At 44.0% G+C, this 11,651-nt stretch overlaps 1 long non-coding RNA gene across 1 annotated transcript; it reads right to left on the bottom strand.

Moving 5' to 3' along the window:
- Positions 1 to 8,297: 8,297 nt before the first annotated feature.
- LOC114435390 (uncharacterized) lies at positions 8,298 to 10,068 on the bottom strand. The gene is made up of 3 exons (XR_003670589.1): positions 9,931 to 10,068; positions 8,985 to 9,434; positions 8,298 to 8,588 (listed from the first exon to the last, which is right to left on the bottom strand). It is a non-coding gene; the product is annotated as an uncharacterized LOC114435390 (long non-coding RNA).
- Between the last annotated feature and the right edge of the window lie 1,583 nt (positions 10,069 to 11,651).

Raw genomic sequence — 11,651 nt, 5'->3', positions numbered from 1 at the left:
TGTGCGCATCTGTTAACCCCTCCCAGTCTGGAACGATATACACACTGTGCAGTCAGAGAGAGAGAGAGAGAGAGAGAGAGAGAGAGAGAGAGAGAGAGAGAGGAGAGAGAGGGAGAGAGAGAGAGAGAGAGAGAGAGAGAGAGAGAGAGAGAGAGAGAGAGAGAGAGAGAGAGAGAGAGAGAGGGAGAGAGAGAGGAGAGAGAGAGAGGAGAGAGAGAGAGGAGAGAGAGGGAGAGAGAGAGAGAGAGAGAGAGAGAGAGAGAGAGGTCGGAGCGCATGGACCTTCGCTGCAGATGAAGTTGTACTAAAGCATGTAAGTTCGCTCCTGTGCTGCTGAGTTTGTGTTGATCTGAGTAAATGTTGTATCCCCATGCTCCCGGACCTTATGTTGTGTTCCCTGAATCACTGTGATGTTTATTTTGTAATATTTATGTTGAGATGCTGAGTCAGCCAGCTCGTGGGCAAGGGAGCCGCCTGGTGGTCATTTAGCAGAATGTTCAGACTCAGCATAGCGGTGTATTTCCGTCAAACTTCATTCAAACGTCATTCTGTTCTTTATATTTGTATATATATTTATTTTATGGCTTTTTAAGTTTTTTTTATTTTATTATTATTTGTGTGATTTTATGGATTTTTCTGGTGTGTGTTTCCTCAGTGTGTCCTCACAGCAAACCTTGCTGGAAGTAATGATGGCGTCTCCTTGGTCTGTATCTTTTTATCTCTTTATCCTCTTTTTTTATCTGTGTGTGTGTGTCTTATTGTTTTTATGTCTGTAAAGCACTTTGTGTTACAGTATTCTGAATGAAAGCTGCTTCATAAAGAGTTTTGATTGATTGATAAAGTAGGAACACTTTGCTGGCTGTCAGCTAGATTTATCAGTAACACAGTAAAAATAGAGATTGTTTTTTTTTTATTATCATCATTTAGCAGCCTCTCTCTTCACTTAAAGCCCACAGCACCATCACACACTGGACTGGGCAGCTTTATACTGTAAAATGTAATTTAACTACACATTGTTATTTTTATTTAAAGATCTCTTTCTGGATTATTTTGACCTGTTTATATATTCTAACATGGAAATCAAGTATACACACATGTTGTTGGATTAGAGTATGTAGATCATTTTGACTCGGTCACTGTGAAAAGTAGCTCGCGAGCCAAAATGCTGTGGACACCCCTGATTTAGGGGAACTCCAGGGTTGATGGTGGAAAGTGAAAACAGCACGTTAATTCAGGATGGTTATGAGTTCTTTACTGGACACTGATTTCTGCTGTGCAGAGATGTTTCAGTGCAGACTGTAGATCTGTTTGGAAAAAGTGTGACTGATGGTTTTTTAACTTTGACAGCTTCCCTCACATCTGTCTGACTGAACCTGATGACTCTTCACCTCTGTGTCCTCTCACAGAGAGAAGATGATCCTGCTGCTCCTCATCCTCACCTCCTCAGCAGCAGCACTTGAAGTGAAGGAGACACAGAGCTCCTATCAGGCGGAGGAGAACCACCACATCACACTGGAGTGGACGTTCACCACAGACACTGAGACCAAGTCTGAGGACATTTATGTCTACTGTGATCATTTAACCAGACAGAAAGCCTCAGTCCTGTATCAGGTCTCTGCTGGTGTTGAGCTCTCAGAGTCTGTGGATGAAGGTTTTTCAGGAAGAGTCCAGAGTGACACAGACGCCCTCAGAGAAGGACGAATCAGACTTCATCTGTCCAGACTCAGGACTGAAGACTCTGGTCTGTATGTGTGTGAAGTGACAATAGCTGCAGTGACCCGCTTAGCCTCCTGTGAGCTCACAGTCTCTGGTGAGTAAGTTAAAGCTGCTGTCTGCTGAGAACTGTCTGATTTCTTTCAACAAGTCTCAACTCACATTTTTGTCCTTTACAGCAGCTGCTGCTCAGACACACAGTGACAGACCAGCTCTGAGTCCAGCAGCAGACACAGGATGGACAGGACTCATCCTTGGATTGACAGCAGCAGGAGTAGCTGCAATGATCATCAGTGCGGTTTTTGTTTTTAGAGAGAGACTGCAGTCTGGTGTCTCAGAACAACCACTCAATTACCATGTTGTTCCTACGAGAGGAACTTGAATAATTAATATGAAATTATATCAACAGCACGTGACGGATTACAGAATTAAAGCTGAAAGCAGCATTGCTGGCCCTCGCACACCTTGCGATCCGAGGGGCCATTGCTTTGCCCTCTCCTATGCTCTCCTCTCCTCTCATTTCCAGATTTACAGCAAATACACGTTTAGAAGACAAAGTTCCTGTTGCCAGTAGGTGGCGCTATGACTGTATCATCCTAATAGCATATATATATGTTCAGACTCGGGTCCATAGCAGCACTGTAAGATTTTGTCCACATTGCATGAAGTATGTTGGTGGTACTGCAGAAAATATAGTGTTTCTTTGTAATGGTGAATGGTCAACTTTGAGGCCACGACCCAGCCACACCGTAAGACTTTTGAAAGAGTTTTGAAATGCGTCTATTCCCTATGGTGTCCTGAGTGGACACAGTAAATTTCAGCTCCATTGGATGAAGTATGAGAGGCGTGAAAAGTTTTGTAGCAGGGTCACAAATTGACAAAAATTGCCAAAAAAGTAAAAATGGCGGACTTTCGTGTTGGGTTTGGACGGGGGGTCCAAGAGACTTTTTTGTGCATCTGGAGGTGATACATATGTGTGCCAATTTTAATGTTGCTGTGTCAAACTGGCCAGAGGGGCTACGGTACATGTTAGAGCAAAAAATACAGGGGCACAGTGAATTTCAGCTCGATTGGATGAAGTATGCGAGGTGTAAAAAGTTTTGCAGGGTCACATATCGCCAAAAATGACCAATTCAAAATGGCGGACTTCGTGTGACTTTTTTGTGTGTCTTGGGGTGAAACCAAGCGGCAACCTTCGGGGCTCAAACTTAAAGCCCATGCGGAAGTGTCAAAACTTGTAATTCACGCCGCAGCCACTGGGGGCTGGCTCCAAAAACTAGTCATTTCCCATAGACTCCCATGTTAAAATGGCCGAATTCACAGCAGGAATGAACATGTTTACAGCCTGGTAGAAAAAAGCTGTGTCAGCAGCTGGACTTTGTGGAGACAATCTATCCATATCAAAGTCAAAGTCAGCTTTATTGTCAAATCTGCTATATGTGCTGGACATACAGAGAAACTCCTCTCAGCTGCTCTCACTATGCGATGAAGCGTCTTCCTGCAGGTGGCGGTGCAGGCTCCGTACCACACAGTGATGCAGCTGGACAGGATGCTGTCAACAGCCCCTCTGTAGAAGGTGCACATGATGGAGGGAGGGGCTCTGGCTCCTCTGAGCTTGCGGAGGAAGTAGAGGCGCTGCTGTGCCTTCTTGGTCAGTGATGTAGTGTTGGTAGTCCAGGAGAGGTCCTCAGTGATGTGCACACCCAGGAACTTGGTGCTGCTCACCTGCTCCACAGCAGCACTCTTGATGGTCAGAGGGGTGTGCTGACTCTGTGCTCTCCTGTAGTCCACCATCTCCTTGGTCTTCTCCACATTCAGGGAGAGGTCGTGGTCTCTGCACCACTCGGCCAGAAGGTGCACCTCATTCCTGTAGTTTCTTTCATCTCCACTGAAGATGAGACCCACCACAGCTCTGTCGTCTGTATCCATATGTCTTACTATGGAAATATGTGTGATGTTACTCCTATGATCTCATACATGATATGTTACTGTCATATATGATGTGACTATCCTAAGATGCTTGTGTGTATTCTGAGAAGCTGCGCCTGTTAGATAACACAGGGTGTGAGAAGTGAGAGTCCTAGTGTTGATGTTTGGACTGATGATAAGAGCAGTGAGCTCTGTGTCTCCTGTTATGATGCATTACAGTGTTCAGACTGTTGAACTGTTATTTTCTTACATGAAGAACTCTGTCATGATTATAGAGGCATGTCTGACGTGTGTTTCAGTCTCTTCATCCTCCTCCTCCTCATCCTTTAACTCTTTCAGGCTGTGAACCTGCTGAATCAGCATGCTGCTGTGCTCTAATAAAGACTGTAATGAACTGTTCAGTGTCTGTGTCCTCAAACATGCTCCAGAGCTTCTTCTGTTCTCATAAAGGTCTTTTTAGAATGACTCTCTGGCGACACCTGCTGACAGGAAATGGATGAGCTGCTGTGTGGGTTAAGGGGAGAACATGATGAGAGCAGGAGGTCAGAGGTCACTGCAGCAGACTGCTGCTGTGTGACTGTAGAAGAGCTGCCACAGTCTGCAGCTCCTCTCTGTGGGTCACACACTGAACTGCTGCTTTGTTTCTGTATGTGTTTTCAATACCTGCTGATAATGTGTCCATATCATCAATACAATGTGGAGAAGGCCTCTCTGTGTAAATCAGTTCATCAATACTGCTTACACTAAACAGAAAGGTTAGATCACATGATGATTTATTTCTGTATACAAGGATCAATAAAGTTATATATTTAGATCACACACACTGAATAACACATGTATAAAACACACTAAATTAAGGCCTCACAGCATTTGGTCCACTTTAATGTGAGTACTGATCAGAGACTGACACTGACAGCAGGGTGGAGCTTTCAGTGGGTGGAGTTTGGGAATGTTCCACAGTGCTCCTTGTCCTGTGTTTGGTTTTTCAGCCATGTTTGAGGATCACACTCTGCACACTCTGACATATTTCTGTTACTTCAATAACCGGTCTGATCACTGTAGGACTCTGTATAGGGAGCCTTCAAGGCGTGAGAGGAGTCATGTTAGTACTGCTGGAACTACAAGTGTGTAAAATGTGAAAACAGGAAACACTCAGGTCACATGACCGTGATGTCAGCAGCCGCATGAAGATCAAGAGAGTTTGTTACAATGTTTGTTGTTTATGATACAAAGACACAAACAGGAGAGTCTCACAGATACATTAACATCAACACAGAGAGCAGCTACTGTAACAACGTCCAGAGCTTCAGACAAACATCAACCTGCAGAGTGAACATGAATTATTAATATGGATTCATACAGAGGAAGGAGCAGATAAGATTTAAATAAAACACAGCCAGACATTAGAGTGGAAACAGGCACAGACATCAGGCCACACATGAAACTGATCTGTGACCTGTGGTCATGTAAAGAAGAACTAACTGACCATGTTCCGCATTTGTCTTGTGAGCATTCAGACGTTCAGCACAGGAAAACAAAACTGAGACATTTTTCATTTCTGAAACATGCTGGAATTCTTCATAAAGACATGTTGGTGGACTTTACTTCTATCTTTGTGATTTTAAGGACTTACAGTCAGACCGAGAAGAGAAGATGATCCTGCTGCTCCTCATCCTCACCTCCTCAGCAGCAGCACTTGAAGTGAAGGAGACACAGAGCTCCTATCAGGCAGAGGAGAACCACAACATCACACTGGAGTGGACGTTCCCTGCTGAGGACACCACCAGAAACATTTTTGTCCTCTGTGACCTGATGGCTAGTCGTAAAACCTCAGTCCTCTATCTGGTCTATGCTGGTGTTGAGATCTCAGAGTCTGTGGATGAAGGTTTTTCAGGAAGAGTCCAGAGTGACACAGACGCCCTCAGAGAAGGACGAATCAGACTTCATCTGTCCAGACTCAGGACTGAAGACTCTGGTCTGTATGTGTGTGAAGTGAGGACAGCTTCTGGTTCTGGCTTTGACTCTTGTCAACTCAACATCACTGGTGAGTAAGGTAAAGCTGAGAACTGTCTGAGTTCTGATCTTCTGAGAGTGCTGCTTCACAGTTTGTGAACTTCATAGAATTTTCTGTATTTCTGTAATCCCAGACCTCTGTCTGATTTTCAAAGTCCTGAAAGCAGAAGTAAATGATGAAGTGAAACATTCCAGAGTTCGCTTTTTCTAGACTTTGTCATATTTACACAGAGATATAAGGATTTTAGGTTTTGAAGCAGTAATGTTCTGTACAGACAGTGTCAGTCAAAGTTCACACAGTGCACACATTCATGCTAAACAAGTATCAACTTTTTTATCTTTTACAGAAGCTGCAGCTCAGCCTCAAATACAGAAACCCCCCAGACCACAACCAGACACTGGACAGACCAGACACCATTATGGACTGATAGCAGCAGCAGCAGCAGCAGAAGTAGTCCTGGTGCTTTTGATTCATTTTACTACTAGAAACAAAAGAAGCCATTTTGTGTGGCAGAGCAACAATCTATCAGTGCGATCAATACTGAATCATTAGAGCCTCCTATTAAAGGTCTCAGACCGATCAGACCTGCAGACTGTCCTCCTATGAGTGTACAGACCACCTCCTCCTCTGATGGATCATCTGACTGAGGATCAATCAGTGTACAACCAAACAACTAAACAATGCCAAATAAAGTACAATGGATGATAGAGATCAATAATGTTTAATGGTCAGTGTGTGTGTGTTGAGTGTTTGATGGATTATTGATCCTCCAAACATTCAGGATGTTTTAGACACAGTCAGGACGACATCACATCACCTTCACCTGTGTTCACTGTGGAATTAACTGAAGCTCCGCCCTGTTGTGTATAAGGAAGGAGCGGATAGTCTCAAGATTACAATTTATTGAAGAATGATGCAGATTCTGAGTCACAGAGCTCTGGGTTGTTGAGACACAAAGCACAAGGCAAGATCAACCATGAACCACAAAGAACAACACAGCAACAACCCCTGGACATGGAATTCACACATTGATATACCCCAGGGGCGTTCCCGCCTGCTGGCCCACAGGGGCATCTACTGCCCCCTCTGCAGACCCTGGGTCATACAGCGAATAGACCATAGGGTCTAAAAAGGTAAAGCTTCAAATCCTTAAATCTCATAGGTTGTGGGGCCGATCTAGGGATGACCATAAACTGGGCACTCAGGAGAAAAACACATTCCTTTAGAATCTGGCTTTTATCAGGTCAGAGGTGCTGCTGTCCTTAGTCTGAATTTATGACCATCTCGTACCAACCGGAGCTCCTGAGAGCAGAAAAACAAGAGGGAGAAGGAGTCAGCTACAAAACTTATATGAAAAGTTATATGAGAAGAATAACATTCCACACTTCTTAATACATTCAGTATAATTACTCTCATTTTCTATAAACTTCTTAACATAAAAACACATTATTGAGTAATAAACACTTATAAAAATGAATAGGGACAAACTTCTATATATGTGAACACAGGCTACATGGTAACACAGTGCAGAGTAAAAACTTTCACCATTCTGTACGTTGACATTTGTCAATAAAACTTCATTAGTTTTGCTGTTTCTTTGAGGCCATCAGCAGGTTCCCTCTGAAACACTCCATTCAGGACTCAGTAGATGCTCACTTCCTGTTCTGGGTCAGAGGAAGGTGGCGCCCCCTGCTGACAGAATCATTTCTAACAAAGAGGAAGTCAGACTGTAGGTTCATGTTGTTGTGGTGAAGAGTCCACGGTGACACATGAGGAGAGCTGCAGGGGAACTTTGGACGTTGTCATGACGACGTGTTCCAGATTACAGGGACAGAAGACATTTTGATGAACAGACAGAGAGTCTCTCCTAAAATAAGTGTTATTGACAACAGGTCACATGATCAGCAGTCAGAAATAAAGTGATGAATGAGTGAAGCAGCTTCACCTTCACAGGGACACTATGAGACTTTGTCTCTGTGATGATGTGCAGATGACGGTGTTCTCAGCTCAGACAGCTGTTAGCAGCTGGATCTCTGCTGCTCACTGAGGAAGAGGAGGGAGGAAGAGGAGGTCTTCACACACTCACAGTGTTGATGAAGGAAGAGAGTCTGAATGTAAGCTGTCTGTGGGAGCTGAAGGTCAAGTTCAAATGACTCTTCACAGAAGTCCTGTTGGAGCAGGAGGACTGTTGATCTGAGATTTCTGTTGTTTGTCGAAAAACCAAACCATGAAGACAATCAGTACAACTCCTGTTGTTGCTACTGACAGTCCAATGATGAGTCCTGTCCGTCCTCCTGTGTCTGCTGGTGGACTCAGAGCTGGACTCAGAGCTGGTCTGTCAGTGTGTGTCTGAGCAGCAGCTGCTGTAAAGGACAAAAATGTGAGTTGAGACTTGTTGATGTTTAAATGAACATGTGGACTGTTTGAATTGAACCTGATGCTGTCTGTCTGTACAGAATATTATATGTTACAGTTAGAAGAACAGAAATCAGACAGTTCTCAGCAGACAGCAGCTTTAACTTACTCACCAGAGACTGTGAGCTCACAGCTGGAAGAACCAGAACCAAAAGCTGTCCTCACTCCACACACATACAGACCAGAGTCTTCAGTCCTGAGTCTGGACAGATGAAGTCTGATTCGTCCTTCTCTGAGGGCGTCTGTGTCACTCTGGACTCTTCCTGAAAAACCTTCATCCACAGACTCTGAGAGCTCAACACCAGCATGGACCAGATACAGGACTGATTCTTTCTGTCCGGTAAAATGTCCACATTTGACATAAATCCCCTCAGTCTTAGTCTGAGTGTCTGTGGGGAACGTCCACTCCAGTGTGATGTTGTGGTCCTCCTCTGCCTGATAGGAGCTCTGTGTCTCCTTCACTTCAAGTGCTGCTGCTGAGGAGGTGAGGATGAGGAGCAGCAGGATCATCTTCTCTCTGTGAGAGGACACAGAGGTGAAGAGTCATCAGGTTCAGTCAGTACGGCTACAACAACATCAATCTACAGTCTGACTGAAACTCACAGTCACACTCTGTGTCAGCTTTTACAGTCTGCACTGCTGCACACACACACCTCTGCCAGCAGGTGGCGCCCAGTACAGTATTTTCTGTGACAGAGTATGATTGCTGTAGTTCAGTATGTCCAGCTTTTAAAGGTGATAAGGACAATATTTACACATTGTGGACAATAAGTCTCACCTTCCATTCAGTGGCAGCAATGAAGTTTTGTGCTCATTTTCGACCTGACATCTGTTTTTATAAAATCTTGTCTCTATCACCGATAGCTTTGGCTCCTACTCACCCCTGTACCATGCTGTGTCTGTATAATCTCACCTTTTCTTTCTGTGCATTCTGCAGGCTGCAGACGAAGCCCTCATCCAGGGAGCTACATGCCAGTGCTGAACCAGACAACACTGGAATTGTCTTGAGGGGCAGTGTGTTGCAGGAGCTGGACAGTGTTGCATTAGCAGCTGCTCTGATGTTTGGACTCATGAACTTAAACCACCCTCCTGAACCCAGGTCTGAAGGGCTTCAAAACATCATCATGCAGCTGGAGGGAAGCACACGGGCCAAGAAAGTCCAAGTCCTAAGAAACAGACTTCATGAGTGAACTCTCAATTCACTGTCTGGATTATTTTTCTATATTGTCACGTTGTTGTTGTATTTGATATAACCTGGATCCAGTCATTGTCAAAGCCATGTAATGGGGCGTTGCATGGGCCCTTCTTATGCTGCTTATGTTTACTCATCTTCATTGTGCACAGGCAACATTTGATGTCTTATCTTAGGACAAGATTAAAGAGACAGTATGATTAACTCTTAGGCAGGATCAAATGCAAAATTAGTGAGGGAGCCCAGAGCACGTGTCCTTCTCTTATTCTTTACTTTATATACTTCTTCTTAATAAATCACCCCTCTCTCCATCTAACAGCTCATCTTCTCTCCCACTCCTGGATCCCGCACACTCACACACACACACACCGCCACAGGTACGCACACACACGTACTCACTGCCGTCCTGTTAAGGGTTAAGAGGCGCACACCCCTCTCATTACAGCGTGATAACTGAAGTCCTGTTTAAACTGTTGCATTTTCCCCAGTTTACATGAACACATAAACACGTGACATGATTCCTTGACCAAGAACAACGTCGTAGGTTTGACATAAAATAATTTCATTTGTAAGACATTGTTATTTTAAGTAAACTTAACTTTAATATGTGAAACAGCGCTGCTCTTAATCACACACACTAACACAACAACAACACTCTGGCTCTCACCTTGTGTCTCTGTGCAGCCCGCTGTACTCAAATCTTTCTTAACTCACTCACACACACACACATCCTGTAAAATAAAAACGAGCTCAGGTCGTTTCCGAAAAGACCCCGTCTCGCTCCAATCTGCCATGACTTTATCACTTTCTCTCCACGTGATCATAAATCAGCCAATCACAGGCAGGAGCGCTCTGTTACTAAGAAGAAGAGTTTGGAAGTTACTGAAAACAAGAACTAGACCAGACTGTGACCATTGTAGCTGAGGGGCCTGGAGCAGACTGGAGGAGTGTAAATATTTACAGAGGACAAACTCACAGAATAAAAAGAGCAATTCAAACATTTTACAGTTTTAAAATCATTAAAAGAACAAAATCATAAATGAGAAAGATCAAATGAGAAGAGTGCAGTGAGTTAGTGCATCTTATAATCCAGACACACACACTGTGTGATCACTGTAGTTATCAGCAGCATGCTCCCTCTCCCCCTCTTCTTTAACAACATGGGTCAGCCTGCTCTCATCACTTGATGAAACTGTGATCAATACAGATATAGATCAAATAAATACAGCAGCAATAAAACAACATCACACACTAAATGTTCTGTTACAAACTGAATCAGCTCTCAGTCAAGTTATTCTATCAACACCAGCTGTTGTTACAGTTTGAGCGAGACGTCTGCTGCCATCTGCTGCCCGCACACTGAACCCACATCAGTCCGAGAGCTCTTCCTCTTCCTGCTTCACCCTACACCAGAGAGACGTCAGAAATCACGCTGCAGACAGCCGGAAATACAGAAAAAAAATAATCTACAAAGTCTCCATCAGTGTGTGTGTGTCCCTCCTTCACACAGACTGAATGTGTCCACATGTGTCTCTTGGGGGGTCCATGTTGTCCCTCCTGTCATGTCTTTGTTCCATCAACATGTGTTTGAGCTGCTAAACTCATTCTGTACAAACACCTTGTTCTCACACTTCTGTGTGAGGGAGCCAGTCTGTTAGTGTGACCTCCTACTAGATACAAACCTGTTCAGACTGGGAACTCATTTACTGTGTCCCCAAACTTATATGAGTGGCTAATGATAACTTCAGTGTTTAACCCTTCATGTGCTGTTGATATCATTTCTTATTAATCATTCAATTAGTATCTTAGTTTCACCACTAACTGCATCGTATGTGGAGGGTTGTTGTTCTGAGACACCAGACTTCAGATTCTCTCCAAACACACAAAATGAAACTACAAAGACCATCAGCAGAACTCCTACTGTCAGTCCAATGATGAGTCCTGTCCGTCCTCCTGGGTCTGCTGGTGGACTCAGAGCTGGACTCAGAGCTGGTCTGTCAGTGTGTGTCTGAGCAGCAGCAGCTGTTCCTGTCCTGTGACGGTGTGTACACTCTGTTAATGCTCATCAGGACGTTTGCACTGGCAGCAGGTTGATCTTATCATCATTAGATTAGCAGGCTGTGTAAAAAATAATAATTATTTCATGAAATTTCATAAAACCAATAAGAGGTGGCTCTGACTGAGCCTCTGTGGAAACATGAGGACTTTTTCTGTTCATAAATGTTTGTTCACTCTGCTTCAGGCTGCTGCTCTATTACAGCCCGCTGTCACCTGCAGGTTCAGACCTGATAACCCACCTCTGTTCATGCATCAGGGACGTTGAGCACAACAGAAATCTGATCTTGTTTTCACCCTAACCATCAGTTATTTTCTGTTTATTCAGTTGAG

Source organism: Parambassis ranga, chromosome 5 (assembly GCF_900634625.1).
Source record: "Parambassis ranga chromosome 5, fParRan2.1, whole genome shotgun sequence".
Lineage (NCBI taxonomy): Eukaryota > Metazoa > Chordata > Actinopteri > Ambassidae > Parambassis > Parambassis ranga.
This window is presented reverse-complemented; position numbering and strand designations above follow the sequence as displayed.